The 17182-nt window shown below is 49.7% G+C and overlaps 1 long non-coding RNA gene across 4 annotated transcripts in view; it reads right to left on the bottom strand.

Moving 5' to 3' along the window:
• Positions 1-2092: 2092 nt before the first annotated feature.
• LOC127908303 (uncharacterized) overlaps positions 2093-17182 on the bottom strand; it is a 115010-nt gene continuing 99920 nt past the window's right edge. For 2 of the 4 annotated variants that reach the window (XR_008066751.1, XR_008066752.1), the window contains one exon: positions 2338-4385. This is a non-coding gene — a long non-coding RNA (uncharacterized LOC127908303). The other 2 variants (XR_008066753.1, XR_008066754.1) reach the window with 2 other exon arrangements.

Here is a 17182-nt window from a genome sequence, read left to right as displayed (position 1 = left end):
TCCCTTGTAAAAACAGATTAATGTGCTTTAATTTTTAAAGTTATTTGGCCACTTTAGTTGTTATACAAGCCTTATTAAAACATACAGACTGATTTGAAAAAGTCGCAAAAAAAATGCATTGTTTCTTATGCTGGGCATTATTCACAGGTGATACTATTTAATATTGTCACCCATCAGACTATTCTTGATTTAATATCGTATTTACATATACTAAATAATATATGTGTGACATTTTCATTAAGAATGGACCATTATCATACACCTCTATCGAGACAGGGACAGCGGGAAAAATACTTAAATAGCGAATGGAGGACGCTTTTCCCCGTGGTTTATTTTCATGCCAAACAAGTAGGCCATACTCCTGTTGTAAATATAAGCACCGTGCTTAGTATTAGGTAAGTTGAGAAATAAATCTAGTAGGTCTAGCCTATAGAAAGCTGGTCCTCCTCTTTTTAATAGAGGCCATCACTCTGTTTTCTCGCACAATTGCATAGCCTATTGAAATGTGCAACATGAGCTCATGGGCTCTCATGAAGTGTTTGATTCGATTTTCGATTACATTTTTATTGATGTCAGAATGATTAGAGGGACAATAGAGGCAGTTAGCAAGTTTGGTAGGCGACTAATGACCATCAGCAGCATCAGAGCTTGGAGAAGCCTAATTACCGTGACTGCCTTCATGACTCGTGACCACCAGCGTGGCGGTAATACGGTCACTGCAACATCCCTACTCAAATGACCATTTGTTTCTGTGAATTGTCTTGTACAAACCTAACACTGTGAGATTATATTTTATAACTTAGCTAATCAAGTTGGAAATAGAGCAAGCTTTTAAATGATGCCCACCTAACCCGGATTGCAATTTATAATGGGCTATTTTTGGATTGCGTAAACAACTACAATAATTGTGTGATGGCTGGGATGCAGGGTTGATGGTAAATGCGCTGTCTGTACTGTAAATGAGACTATTGTCGGCTCCAATTCCGTTTGAGACATAAGTTACAAAGGTCAACAGATGGCGGTACACAATGAGCAGCTAATCCTCTGCTTTTTCTTTATCCACTAGTGTATCTCATTACACAGATCCCCCCCTGTAAGAGATATCATGTGTGGCCATTGATAAAGTAGAGCCAGGATTTAGCGAAGAAGAATGTAATAACGTAAATGGGCCGTTAATGAAAACAACAGACACGGGGCCAGATGTTTCGCTAAGCGGGGACACAGGTTGTTTCAATTGTTGTCTTTTGAGAGCTGACTTTACTGTGAGTGTCGTATAACCTGCGTTTCCCTCTGTTTTTATACCACGCTGACTCAGTATCAGTAAGCGGACCACATCGGGCTATTAAACTGATTAAAAGAGTTATTTTATAAATCAGAGTATCAGCAGGGATTTTGAGCCACGGCACTTGACTCTTCATTTGTTTATTCTCACAGGCTAGATGGGGCTTACCACAGGAACTGTCCCCTGCAGAACATGATCTGGAGAAAATTGGTTCCTACATGTCTACTTAATACCTGCTTAATCCCGCGGAAAGGGGTTAGGAAGAATTTCTTAGAAATGTCAACCAATCTACAGGGTTCACGTGGAAAACACTGATACTGATGCTTTGGGTTTTACAAAAGCGGGACTGCATCCCAAATGGCACCCTTTATACCGCACTACTTTTGGCCGATAGGATTCTGGTTAAAAGTAGTGCACGATATAGAGGACAGAGTACCATTTGGGACGTAGGGCCCAGGTTTACCTGTGACAAGGCCCAAGAAAAGGGAGGTGAAGTGGACTTGGGTTAAATCCTTGTGTGATTCAGATGTCGGAGGAGTAAAGTAACCAGGAGATGTCATGTTTCTTTGCCTGTTAAATGAGTTTCTTACTACAGTGGGTGTTTCCCCCCTGAAAAGTAACCTGATAGTAGTGGCGGTCGGTGCCGTTCATTAATTTTTTACATTTTATTTACCTTTATTTGACTAGGCAAGTCAGTTAAGAACAAATTCTTATTTTCAATGATGGCCTAGGAACAGTGGGTTAACTGCCTGTTCAAGGGCAGAACGAAAGATTTGTACCTTGTCAGCTCGGGGATTTGAACTTGCAACCTTTCAGTTCCTAGTCCAACACTCTAACCACTAGGCTACCCTGCCGCCTCTACACTCTAACCACTAGGCTACCCTGCCGCCTCTACACTCTAACCACTAGGCTACCCTGCCGCCTCTACACTCTAACCACTAGGCTACCTACCTCCTCTACACTCTAACCACTAGGCTACCCTGCCACCTCTACACTCTAACCACTAGGCTACCCTGCCTCCTCTACACTCTAACCACTAGGCTACCTGCCTCCTCTACACTCTAACCACTAGGCTACCCTGCCTCCTCTACACTCTAACCACTAGGCTACCTGCCTCCTCTACACTCTAACCACTAGGCTACCCTGCCTCCTCTACACTCTAACCACTAGGCTACCTGCCTCCTCTACACTCTAACCACTAGGCTACCCTGCCTCCTCTACACTCTAACCACTAGGCTACCCTGCCTCCTCTACACTCTAACCACTAGGCTACCCTGCCTCCTCTACACTCTAACCACTAGGCTACCCTGCCTCCTCTACACTCTAACCACTAGGCTACCTGCCTCCTCTACACTCTAACCACTAGGCTACCCTGCCTCCTCTACACTCTAACCACTAGGCTACCCTGCCTCCTCTACACTCTAACCACTAGGCTACCCTGCCTCCTCTACACTCTAACCACTAGGCTACCTGCCTCCTCTACACTCTAACCACTAGGCTACCCTGCCTCCTCTACACTCTAACCACTAGGCTACCCTGCCTCCTCTACACTCTAACCACTAGGCTACCCTGCCTCCTCTACACTCTAACCACTAGGCTACCTGCCTCCTCTACACTCTAACCACTAGGCTACCTGCCTCCTCTACACTCTAACCACTAGGCTACCCTGCCTCCTCTACACTCTAACCACTAGGCTACCCTGCCTCCTCTACACTCTAACCACTAGGCTACCTGCCTCCTCTACACTCTAACCACTAGGCTACCCTGCCTCCTCTACACTCTAACCACTAGGCTACCCTGCCTCCTCTACACTCTAACCACTAGGCTACCTGCCTCCTCTACACTCTAACCACTAGGCTACCTGCCTCCTCTACACTCTAACCACTAGGCTACCCTGCCTCCTCTACACTCTAACCACTAGGCTACCCTGCCTCCTCTACACTCTAACCACTAGGCTACCTGCCTCCTCTACACTCTAACCACTAGGCTACCCTGCCTCCTCTACACTCTAACCACTAGGCTACCCTGCCTCCTCTACACTCTAACCACTAGGCTACCTGCCTCCTCTACACTCTAACCACTAGGCTACCTGCCTCCTCTACACTCTAACCACTAGGCTACCCTGCCTCCTCTACACTCTAACCACTAGGCTACCCTGCCTCCTCTACACTCTAACCACTAGGCTACCTGCCTCCTCTACACTCTAACCACTAGGCTACCTGCCTCCTCTACACTCTAACCACTAGGCTACCCTGCCTCCTCTACACTCTAACCACTAGGCTACCCTGCCGCCTCTACACTCTAACCACTAGGCTACCCTGCCTCCTCTACACTCTAACCACTAGGCTACCTGCCTCCTCTACACTCTAACCACTAGGCTACCCTGCCTCCTCTACACTCTAACCACTAGGCTACCCTGCCTCCTCTACACTCTAACCACTAGGCTACCCTGCCTCCTCTACACTCTAACCACTAGGCTACCTGCCTCCTCTACACTCTAACCACTAGGCTACCCTGCCTCCTCTACACTCTAACCACTAGGCTACCCTGCCTCCTCTACACTCTAACCACTAGGCTACCCTGCCTCCTCTACACTCTAACCACTAGGCTACCTGCCTCCTCTACACTCTAACCACTAGGCTACCTGCCTCCTCTACACTCTAACCACTAGGCTACCCTGCCTCCTCTACACTCTAACCACTAGGCTACCCTGCCTCCTCTACACTCTAACCACTAGGCTACCTGCCTCCTCTACACTCTAACCACTAGGCTACCCTGCCTCCTCTACACTCTAACCACTAGGCTACCCTGCCTCCTCTACACTCTAACCACTAGGCTACCCTGCCTCCTCTACACTCTAACCACTAGGCTACCCTGCCTCCTCTACACTCTAACCACTAGGCTACCCTGCCTCCTCTACACTCTAACCACTAGGCTACCCTGCCTCCTCTACACTCTAACCACTAGGCTACCTGCCTCCTCTACACTCTAACCACTAGGCTACCCTGCCTCCTCTACACTCTAACCACTAGGCTACCCTGCCACCTCTACACTCTAACCACTAGGCTACCCTGCCTCCTCTACACTCTAACCACTAGGCTACCTGCCTCCTCTACACTCTAACCACTAGGCTACCCTGCCTCCTCTACACTCTAACCACTAGGCTACCCTGCCTCCTCTACACTCTAACCACTAGGCTACCTGCCTCCTCTACACTCTAACCACTAGGCTACCCTGCCTCCTCTACACTCTAACCACTAGGCTACCCTGCCTCCTCTACACTCTAACCACTAGGCTACCCTGCCTCCTCTACACTCTAACCACTAGGCTACCCTGCCTCCTCTACACTCTGACCACTAGGCTACCCTGCCACCTCTACAAACCACTAGGCTACCCTGCCTCCTCTACACTCTAACCACTAGGCTACCCTGCCTCCTCTACACTCAACCACTAGGCTACCCTGCCTCCTCTACACTCTAACCACTAGGCTACCCTGCCTCCTCTACACTCTAACCACTAGGCTACCCTGCCTCCTCTAGACTCTAACCTCTAGGCTACCCTGCCACCTCTACACTCTAACCTCTAGGCTACCCTGCCACCTCTACACTCTAACCACTAGGCTACCCTGCCGCCTCTACACTCTAACCACTAGGCTACCTGCCTCCTCTACACTCTAACCACTAGGCTACCCTGCCGCCTCTACACTCTAACCACTAGGCTACCTGCCTCCTCTACACTCTAACCACTAGGCTACCCTGCCTCCTCTACACTCTAACCACTAGGCTACCCTGCCTCCTCTACACTCTAACCACTAGGCTACCTGCCTCCTCTACACTCTAACCACTAGGCTACCCTGCCTCCTCTACACTCTAACCACTAGGCTACCCTGCCTCCTCTACACTCTAACCACTAGGCTACCCTGCCTCCTCTACACTCTAACCACTAGGCTACCCTGCCTCCTCTACACTCTAACCACTAGGCTACCCTGCCACCTCTACACTCTAACCACTAGGCTACCCTGCCTCCTCTACACTCTAACCACTAGGCTACCCTGCCTCCTCTACACTCTAACCACTAGGCTACCCTGCCTCCTCTACACTCTAACCACTAGGCTACCCTGCCGCCTCTACACTCTAACCACTAGGCTACCCTGCCTCCTCTCTGCACTCTAACCACTAGGCTACCCTGCCTCCTCTAGCAACCACTAGGCTACCCTGCCAACTACACTCTAACCACTAGGCTACCCTGCCTCCTCTACACTCTAACCACTAGGCTACCCTGCCTCCTCTACACTCTAACCACTAGGCTACCCTGCCTCCTCTACACTCTAACCACTGGCTACCCTGCCTCCTCTACACTCTAACCACTAGGCTACCCTGCCTCCTCTGACAACCACTAGGCTACCCTGCCGCCTCTACACTCTAACCACTAGGCTACCCTGCCTCCTCACACTCTAACCACTAGGCTACCCTGCCTCCTCTACACTCTAACCACTGGTTACCTACCTCCTCTACACTCTAACCACTAGGCTACCCTGCCTCCTCTACACTCTAACCACTAGGCTATGCCGCCCCTACACTCTAACCACTAGGCTACCCTGCCTCCTCTACACTCTAACCACTAGGCTACCCTGCCGCCTCTACACTCTAACCACTAGGCTACCCTGCCTCCTCTACACTCTAACCACTAGGCTACCCTGCCTCCTCTACACTCTAACCACTAGGCTACCCTGCAACCTCTACACTCTAACCACTAGGCTACCCTGCCTCCTCTACACTCTAACCACTAGGCTACCCTGCCTCCTCTACACTCTAACCACTAGGCTACCCTGCCTCCTCTACACTCTAACCACTAGGCTACCTGCCGCCCATCCACTCTAACCACTAGGCTACCCTGTCGCCCCTCCACTCTAACCACTAGCCTACCCTGCCACCCCTCCACTCTAACCACTAGGCTACCCTGCCTCCTCTACACTCTAACCACTGTTCTACCCTACCTCCTCTACACTCTAACCACTAGGCTACCCTGCCTCCTCTACACTCTAACCACTAGGCTACCCTGTCGCCCCTCCACTCTAACCACTAGGCTACCCTGCCTCCTCTACACTCTAACCACTAGGCTACCTCCTCTACACTCTAACCACTAGGCTACCTCCTCTACACTCTAACCACTAGGCTACCCTGCCTCCTCTACACTCTAACCACTAGGCTACCCTGTCGCCCCTCCACTCTAACCACTAGGCTACCCTGCCTCCTCTACACTCTAACCTCTAGGCTACCCTGCCACCTCTACACTCTAACCTCTAGGCTACCCTGCCACCTCTACACTCTAACCACTAGGCTACCTGCCTCCTCTACACTCTAACCACTAGGCTACCCTGCCTCCTCTACACTCTAACCTCTAGGCTACCCTGCCTCCTCTGCACTCTAACCACTAGGCTACCCTGCCTCCTCTACACTCTAACCACTAGGCTACCCTGCCTCCTCTACACTCTAACCACTAGGTTACCTACCTCCTCTACACTCTAACCACTAGGCTACCCTGCCTCCTCTACACTCTAACCACTAGGCTACCCTGCCTCCTCTACACTCTAACCACTAGGCTACCCTGCCACCCCACGATGAGGGAGGACGATAAAAAAAAAGAACAAATTCTTATTTACAATGACAGCCTGAAACGCAAAAGGCCTCCCGTGGGGACGGCGGGACAACGGAACACATAAAGAGAGACCTCAGACAATAACACAGCATGGCAGCAACACAGCATGGCAGCAACACATGAAAACACAGCATGGCAGCAACACAGCATGGCAGCAACACATGAAAACACAGCATGGCAGCAACACATGAAAACACAGCATGGCAGCAACACATGAAAACACAGCATGGTAGCAACACAGCATGGCAGCAACACATGAAAACACAGCATGGCAGCAACACATGAAAACACAGCATGGTAGCAACACAGCATGGCAGCAACACAGCATGGCAGCAACACATGACAACACAGCATGGTAGCAACACAGCATGGCAGCAACACATGACAACACAGCATGGTAGCAACACAGCATGGTAGCAACACAGCATGGCAGCAACACATGACAACACAGCATGGTAGCAACACAGCATGGCAGCAACACATGACAACACAGCATGGTAGCAACACAGCATGGCAGCAACACATGACAACACAGCATGGTAGCAACACAGCATGGCAGCAACACATGAAAACACAGCATGGCAGCAACACATGACAACACAGCATGGCAGCAACACATGACAACACAGCATGGCAGCAACACATGAAAACACAGCATGGCAGCAACACATGACAACACAGCATGGCAGCAACACATGACAACACAGCATGGCAGCAACACATGACAACACAGCATGGCAGCAACACATTACAACACAGCATGGCAGCAACACATGACAACACAGCATGGCAGCAACACATGACAACACAGCATGGCAGCAACACATGACAACACAGCATGGCAGCAACACATGACAACACAGCATGGTAGCAACACATGACAACACAGCATGGCAGCAACACATGACAACACAGCATGGTAGCAACACATGACAACACAGCATGGCAGCAACACATGACAACACAGCATGGCAGCAACACATGACAACACAGCATGGCAGCAACACATGACAACACAGCATGGTAGCAACACATGACAATACAGCATGGCAGCATCACATGACAACACAGCATGGCAGCAACACATGACAACACAGCATGGCAGCAACACATGACAACACAGCATGGTAGCAACACATGACAACACAGCATGGCAGCAACACATGACAACACAGCATGGTAGCAACACATGACAACACAGCATGGCAGCATCACATGACAACACAGCATGGCAGCAACACATGACAACACAGCATGGCAGCAACACATGACAACACAGCATGGTAGCAACACATGACAACACAGCATGGGAGCAACACATGACAACACAGCATGGCAGCAACACATGACAACACAGCATGGCAGCAACACAAGACAACACAGCATGGCAGCAACACAAGACAACACAGCATGGCAGCAACACATGACAACAGAGCATGGCAGCAACACAAGACAACACAGCATGGCAGCAACACAAGACAACACAGCATGGCAGCAACACATGACAACACAGCATGGCAGCAACACATGACAACACAGCATGGTAGCAACACATGACAACACAGCATGGCAGCAACACAAGACAACACAGCATGGCAGCAACACATGACAACACAGCATGGCAGCAACACATGACAACACAGCATGGCAGCAACACATGACAACACAGCATGGTAGTAACGCAACATGACAACACAACATGACAACACAGCATGGTAGCAACACAACATGACAACACAGCATGGTAGCAACACATGACAACACAGCATGGTAGTAACGCAACATGACAACACAACATGACAACACAGCATGGTAGCAACACAACATGACAACACAGCATGGCAGCAACACATGACAACACAGCATGGCAGCAACACAAGACAACACAGCATGGCAGCAACACAAGACAACACAGCATGGCAGCAACACAAGACAACACAGCATGGCAGCAACACATTACAACACAGCATGGCAGCAACACATGACAACACAGCATGGTAGTAACACATGACAACACAGCATGGCAGCAACACATGACAACACAGCATGGTAGTAACACATAACAACACAGCATGGTAGCAACACATGACAACACAGCATGGCAGCAACACATGACAACACAGCATGGTAGCAACACATGACAACACAGCATGGTAGCAACACATGACAACACAGCATGGCAGCAACACATGACAACACAGCATGGCAGCAACACATTACAACACTGCATGGCAGCAACACATGACAACACAGCATGGCAGAAACACATGACAACACAGCATGGCAGCAACACATGACAACACAGCATGGCAGCAACACAAGACAACACAGCATGGCAGCAACACAAGACAACACAGAATGGCAGCAACACATGACAACACAGCATGGCAGCAACACATGACAACACAGCATGGTAGCAACACATGACAACACAGCATGGCAGCAACACAAGACAACACAGCATGGCAGCAACACATGACAACACAGCATGGCAGCAACACATGACAACACAGCATGGCAGCAACACATGACAACACAGCATGGCAGAAACACATGACAACACAGCATGGTAGTAACGCAACATGACAACACAGCATGGTAGCAACACAACATGACAACACAGCATGGTAGCAACACAACATGACAACAACATAGTAGCAGCACAACATGATAGCAACACAACATGGTAGTAACACATAACAACACAGCATGGCAGCAACACATGACAACACAGCATGGTAGTAACACATGACAACACAGCATGGCAGCAACACATGACAACACAGCATGGCAGCAACACATGACAACACAGCATGGCAGCAACACATGACAACAACATGGTAGCAACACAACATGGTAGCAACACAACATGGTAGCAGCGCAACATGGTAGCAGCACAACATGGCAGCAGCACAACATGGTGGCAGCACAAAACATGGTACAAACGTTATTGGGCACAGACAACAGCACAAAGGGCAAGAAGGTAGAGACAACAATACATCACACAAAGCAGCCGCAACTGTCATTAATAGTGTCTATGATTGAGTCTTTGAATGAAGAGATTGAGATTAAACTGTCCAAATCAATTGAATTTACCACAGGGGGACTCCAATCAAGTTGTGGAAACGTCTCAAGGATGATCAATGGAAACAGGATGCACCTGAGATCAATTTTGAGTCTCATAGCAAAGGGTCTAAATTCTTATGTAAATACGCTATTTCTGTTTTTAATTTGTAATAAATCTGCAAAAAATGTCTAAACCTGTTTTGGCTTTGTCATTATGGGGTATTGTGATGTCATTATGGGGTATTGTGATGTCATTATGGGGTATTGTGATGTCATTATGGGGTATTGTGTGTAGATTGACGAGGAAAAACAATTATTTAATACATTTTTAGAATAAGACTGTAACAAAATGTGGAAAAAGTCAAAGGGGTCTGAATACTTTCCAAAGGCCCTGTACATTACTGTGTAAGTCTATGGAAAGGGGGTGTCTCTAAGGGTAAGTAATCCTTCTCACCCCCCCCCCCCCCCCCAACAAGATTTAGATGCAAGTGGCTGTTCCACTGGTTGTCATAAGGTGTATGCACCAATTTGTAAGTCGCTCTGGATAAGAGCGTCTGCTAAATGACTTAAATGTAATGTAATGTAAATGGGGTGAGAACCACGAGCCTCCTCGGTGTTCTATCGAAGTCAATGTACCCAGAGGAGGACCTTTCATTACAAAACACTGTGTTTTTCATTTTCTTTGCTTTTTAGTCAATTATTTGGTGACATATTTAGTGTAGTTTTATATAAAAACTATAACTTTTTTTTAGACATTTCACTATTCTTTTCTAAAAAATTATGATCCTCCCCTTCTTCCTCAGAGGAGCCTCCATTGACTGATAGGAGAAGAGTGTATATATTCTATAACAGAGATGGCTAATATAATATACATACCTTATGATGATGGCCAATGATTTGGTAATAGTTGTTCATAGGGCAAGCAGCTGTATTGGGTCATTCCCTCTCTCTGTGTGTCGATTCCAGTGCAGTATCCCTCTCAATTACTGTCCTTCGTCTGTCGTCCTGTCTCGCGGTGAAAAGGAGCAGGTGGGAGAGAAGAGAAAAGGAAACAAGCCCATTTAGAATGGTATATTTTTATGTGAAGGTCCCACAACACTCCAGAAATCCTACGTTTTTAAGTGGCATAATGAGTTTTAGATGTCCTTTTCTGTTGCAAAGAATTACAGGCCCTGAAGCATTCTCTGCCACAAATCTACTCCCCAGGAACGAAGGGCATTGTGTGCGTGCGTGTGTGTACGTGTGTGCACGTGTGTGCACGTGTGTGTGTGTGTGTGTACATGTGTGTTTTCTGTATATTAGAGAATTGCCAATATTTCCTAGATTCTTCGGTGCCGATACGATATGCATTGTAATTGTCATGATTCTATTCGTATTGTGATTTGATACTGTGATTTTATAGTGCTTCAATCTTCCAGACATATTGGTCACCATGTCTGCTGCAGAGAGACGAGAGATGAGAGAAGGCCATGAGAAAACTAGTTTTGATCAGTCATGGAACAGTTGTGGAGTGGGGTGGAGTGGAGGGATGTGGAGTGGGGTGGGGGGTTGTGGAGTGGGGTGGAGTGGGGTTGTGGAGTGGGGTGGGGGTTGTGGAGTGGGGTGGAGTGGGGTTGTGGAGTGGGGTGGAGGGGTGGAGGGATGTGGAGTGGGGTGGGGGGTTGTGGAGTGGGGTGGAGTGGGGTTGTGGAGTGGGGTGGGGGGTTGTGGAGTGGGGTGGAGTGGGGTTGTGGAGTGGGGTGGGGGTTGTGGAGTGGGGTTGTGGAGTGGGGTGGAGTGGGGTTGTGGAGTGGAGGGATGTGGAGTGGGGTGGAGTGGAGGGATGTGGAGTGGGGTGGGGGGTTGTGGAGTGGGGTGGAGTGGGGGTGGAGTGGAGGGATGTGGAGTGGAGTGGGGTGGGGGTTGTGGAGTGGGGTGGAGTGGAGGGATGTGGAGTGGGGTGGGGGTTGTGGAGTGGGGTGGGGGGGTTATGGAGTGGGGTGGGGGGTTAGGGTGGGGTTGTGGGAGTGGGGTGGGGGTTGTGGAGGGGATGGAGTGGGGTTGTGGAGTGGGGTGGAGTGGGGTTGTGGAGTGGGGTGGGGGTGGTGGAGTGGGGTGGAGTGGGGTTGTGGAGTGGGGTGGGGGTTGTGGTGTGGGGTTGAGTGGGGTTGTGGGGTGGAGTGGGGGGTTGTGGAGTGGGGTGGAGTGGGGTTGTGGAGTGGGGTGGGGGGTTGTGGAGTGGGGTGGAGGGGGTTGTGGGGTGGAGTGGGGGGTTGTGGGTGGGGTGGAGTGGGGTTGTGGAGTGGGGTGGGGGTTGTGGAGTGGGGTGGAGTGGGGTTGTGGAGTGGGGTGGGGGTTGTGGTGTGGGGTTGAGTGGGGTTGTGGGGTGGAGTGGGGGTTGTGGAGGGGTGGGGGGGTGGGAGTGGGGTGGGGGGTGTGGAGGGGGTGGGGGGTTGTGGAGTGGGGTGGGAGGTTGTGGAGTGGATGGGTTGCGGGGTTGTGGAGTGGGGTGGGAGGTTGTGGAGTGGGGGTTGTGGAGTGGATGGGTTGTGGAGTGGGGGTTGTGGAGTGGATGGGTTGTGGAGTGGGGGGTTGTGGAGTGGATGGGTTGTGGAGTGGGGGTTGTGGAGTGGATGGGTTGTGGAGTGGGGGTTGTGGAGTGGATGGGTTGTGGAGTGGAGGGTTGTGGAGTGGATGGGTTGTGGAGTGGATGGGTCGTGGAGTGGATGGGTTGTGGAGTGGGGGGTTGTGGAGTGGATGGGTTGTGGAGTGGGGGTTGTGGAGTGGGGGATTGTGGAGTTGGGGGGTTGTGGGGGCGTTGTGGAGTTGGGGGGTTACTGGGGGTTGTGGAGTTGGGGGGTTGCTGGGCATTGTGGAGTGGAGGGTTGTGGAGTTTGGGGGAGGGGGGTTGTTGGGCGTTGTGGGAGTGGAGGGTTGTGGAGTGGAGGGTTGTGGAGTGGAGGGTTGTGGAGGGTTGTGGAGTGGAGGGTTGTGGAGTGGATGGGTTGTGGAGTGGATGGGTTGTGGAGTGGAGGGTTGTGGAGTGGAGGGTTGTGGAGTGGAGGGTTGTGGAGTGGAGGGTTGTGGAGTGGATGGGTTGTGGAGTGGAGGGTTGTGGAGTGGATGGTTGTGGAGGGTTGTGGAGTGGAGGGTTGTGGAGTTGAGGGTTGTGGAGTTGAGGGTTGTGGAGTTGAGGGTTGTGGAGTGGAGGGTTGTGGAGTGGATGGGTTGTGGAGTGGAGGGTTGTGGAGTGGAGGGTTGTGGAGGGTTGTGGAGTGGAGGGTTGTGGAGTGGAGGGTTGTGGAGTGGAAGGTTGTGGAGGGTTGTGGAGTGGAGGGTTGTGGAGGGTTGTGGAGTGGAGGGTTGTGGAGTGGAGGGTTGTGGAGTGGAAGGTTGTGGAGTGGAGGGTTGTGGAGTGGAGGGTTGTGGAGTGGAGGGTTGTGGAGTGGAGGGTTGTGGAGTGGAGGGTTGTGGAGTGGAAGGTTGTGGAGTGGAGGGTTGTGGAGTGGAGGGTTGTGGAGTGGAGGGTTGTGGAGTGGAGGGTTGTGGAGTGGAGGGTTGTGGAGTGGAGGGTTGTGGAGTGGAGGGTTGTGGAGGGTTGTGGAGTGGAGGGTTGTGGAGTGGAGGGTTGTGGAGTGGAGGGTTGTGGAGTGGAGGGTTGTGGAGTGTATGTAGTTTGTGCCAAATTTCAAACATGATTTACATTCTCAATGTAATGTATTAAAACGTTGACGGGGCAAAAGGCATTCACAAGATGCTGCATTAGAAACTCAATTTCTGTGATGAATTGCCTGAAGCCTCTGAATCACAAACTGCTCCCTTCCTCCCTTCCTCCCACCTTCCTTCTTTCCTTCCCCGACTCACCCCTCCCACGGCTCAGAAGTTTTTTTTGTTAAACCTCTCTGTTAATCTGATCTGCTGAATGTTAGAGGGTGAAAGGATTTCCAGAATAAAAAAGCATCTTGATTTGCTTCCTGCTTCTCTAAACGCTGGGTCAGTAATATTCAAAAATCGCTTTGCATCACAGCCTCGTCTCCTCTCCCTGCTCTCTCTGCTCTTGTTCTGTTTGGCTCAGAGGCTCACTCATGTCCTTCTCTCCCCAGCTCTCTCCTCTGTCCTCTCCCCTGCTCTCTCCTCTGTCCTCTCCCCTGTTCTCTCTCCTCTGTCCTCTTTTTTTCTCAGTTCTCTCTCTTCTGTCCTCTCTCCTCTATCCTCCCTCCTCTCTCCTCTCCCCCTGTTCTCTCTCCTCTGTCCTTTCTCGTCTGTCCTCTGTCCTCTCTACTCTCCCCCTTTCTCCTCTCTCCTCTGTCCTTTCTCATCTGTCCTCTCTCCTCTGTCCTTTCTCATCTGTCCTCTCTCGCCTCCCCCTCTCTCCCTCTCTCCTTCCTTTCTCATCTGTCTCTCCTCTGTCCTTTCTCATCTGTCCTCTCTCCTCTCTCCCTTTCTCCTCTCCCCCTTTCTCCTCTCTCCTCTGTCCACTCTCCTCTCCCCTTTTCTCCTCTCTCCTCTGTCCTTTCTCCTCTCCCCTTTCTCCTCTCTCCTCCTCTGTCCTCTCCCTTTCTCCTCTCCCCTTTCTCCTCTCTCCCCCTTTCTCCTCTCTCCTCTGTCCTTGTCTCCTCTCCCCTTTCCTCTCTCTCTCCTCTCTCCTCTGTCCTCTCTCCTCTCCCCCTTTCTCCTCTCCCCCTTTCTCCTCTCTCCTCTGTCCTTTCTCCTCTCCCCCTTTCTCCTCTCTCCTCTGTCCTCTCTCCTCTCCCCCTTTCTCCTCTCCCCCTTTCTCCTCTCTCCTCTGTCCTTTCTCCTCTCCCCCTTTCTCCTCTCTCCTCTGTCCTTTCTCCTCTCCCCCTTTCTCCTCTCTCCTCTGTCCTCTCTCCTCTCCCCCTTTCTCCTCTCCCCCTTTCTCCTCTCTCCTCTGTCCTTTCTCCTCTCCCCCTTTCTCCTCTCTCCTCATCAAGCCGGGCTCTAAGCCGGGGCTAAAAGCTGCCCTCACACCCGGCTGAATCTAAACGTTGACGTCTAAAGTATTATTCCCAAATGTATTACTCACTTATTTACTACTACTACTACTACTACTACTACTACTACTACTACTACTACTACTACTACAACAACAACTACAACTACAATTACAGCTACAGCTACCGCCACTACTACCTCAACTACTATGTAGTAGGCGGTTTACTCCACTGCATCCACAGTGGGAGAGTATCGTTTGGGCAAAAGACCGTCCTCCGTCCTCACTCCTCCGTGACCCGAAAACTGATAAGTGGTCGAGGAGTTTGTCAATTCATTAGCAGGAAAGGGGATGATGGTCCTCCCCTCCTCGATAACCTCCTTTCATCGAGGAAACTCATGTGTATCCCACTGTGTATTAGTTTTGATATCCCCCCACCGCACGCCCTTTGAATCAGCTGTTGTATTGTCAGAGGTGGAATTCATGCACACATTTAAAAAATAAATAAAATGCTACTTATTGTTTTATCTTTAAAATGTATTTGTACAACTACTTTTATTTGTTGTTATCACTTTTAAACCTCTATTATGGGATCCACCCCTGTTAACTGAATGTGTCTGATGATGTAGAGGACCGTCTCTGTTAACTGAATGTATCTGATGATGTGGAGGACCGTCTCTGTTAACTGAATGTCTCTGATGATGTAGAGGACCGTCTCTGTTAACTGAATGTGTCTGATGATGTAGAGGACCGTCTCTGTTAACTGAATGTATCTGATGATGTGGAGGACCGTCTCTGTTAACTGAATGTATCTGAGGATGTGGAGGACCGTCTCTGTTAACTGAATGTGTCTGATGATGTAGAGGACCGTCTCTGTTAACTGAATGTGTCTGAGGATGTGGAGGACCGTCTCTGTTAACTGAATGTATCTGAGGATGTGGAGGACCGTCTCTGTTAACTGAATGTGTCTGAGGATGTGGAGGACCGTCTCTGTTAACTGAATGTGTCTGATGATGTAGAGGACCGTCTCTGTTAACTGAATGTGTCTGATGTGGAGGACCGTCTCTGTTAACTGAATGTGTCTGATGATGTGGAGGACCGTCTCTGTTAACTGAATGTGTCTGAGGATGTGGAGGACCGTCTCTGTTAACTGAATGTGTCTGAGGATGTGGAGGACCGTCTCTGTTAACTGAATGTGTCTGATGATGTAGAGGACCGTCTCTGTTAACTGAATGTGTCTGATGTGGAGGACCGTCTCTGTTAACTGAATGTGTCTGAGGATGTGGAGGACCGTCTCTGTTAACTGAATGTGTCTGATGATGTAGAGGACCGTCTCTGTTAACTGAATGTGTCTGATGTAGAGGACCGTCTCTGTTAACTGAATGTGTCTGATGTAGAGGACCGTCTCTGTTAACTGAATGTGTCTGATGTGGAGGACCGTCTCTGTTAACTGAATGTGTCTGATGTGGAGGACCGTCTCTGTTAACTGAATGTGTCTGATGATGTGGAGGACCGTCTCTGTTAACTGAATGTGTCTGATGATGTAGAGGACTGTCTCTGTTAACTGAATGTGTCTGATGTAGAGGACCGTCTCTGTTAACTGAATGTATCTGATGATGTAGAGGACCGTCTCTGTTAACTGAATGTGTCTGATGATGTGGAGGACCGTCTCTGTTAACTGAATGTATCTGATGTAGAGGACCGTCTCTGTTAACTGAATGTATCTGATGATGTAGAGGACCGTCTCTGTTAACTGAATGTGTCTGATGATGTAGAGGACCGTCTCTGTTAACTGAATGTGTCTGATGATGTGGAGGACCGTCTCTGTTAACTGAATGTGTCTGATGATGTAGAGGACCGTCTCTGTTAACTGAATGTATCTGATGATGTGGAGGACCGTCTCTGTTAACTGAATGTGTCTGATGATGTGTAGGACCGTCTCTGTTAACTGAATGTATCTGATGATGTAGAGGACCGTCTCTGTTAACTGAATGTATCTGATGTAGAGGACCGTCTCTGTTAACTGAATGTATCTGATGATGTAGAGGACCGTCTCTGTTAACTGAATGTGTCTGATGTAGAGGACCGTCTCTGTTAACTGAATGTGTCTGATGTAGAGGACCGTCTCTGTTAACTGAATGTGTCTGATGTGGAGGACCGTCTCTGTTAACTGAATGTCTCTGATGATGTGGAGGACCGTCTCTGTTAACTGAATATGTCTGATGTAGAGGACCGTCTCTGAACTG

The sequence above is a fragment of the Oncorhynchus keta genome, chromosome 1, assembly GCF_023373465.1.
Source record: "Oncorhynchus keta strain PuntledgeMale-10-30-2019 chromosome 1, Oket_V2, whole genome shotgun sequence".
NCBI lineage: Eukaryota > Metazoa > Chordata > Actinopteri > Salmoniformes > Salmonidae > Oncorhynchus > Oncorhynchus keta.
This window is presented reverse-complemented; position numbering and strand designations above follow the sequence as displayed.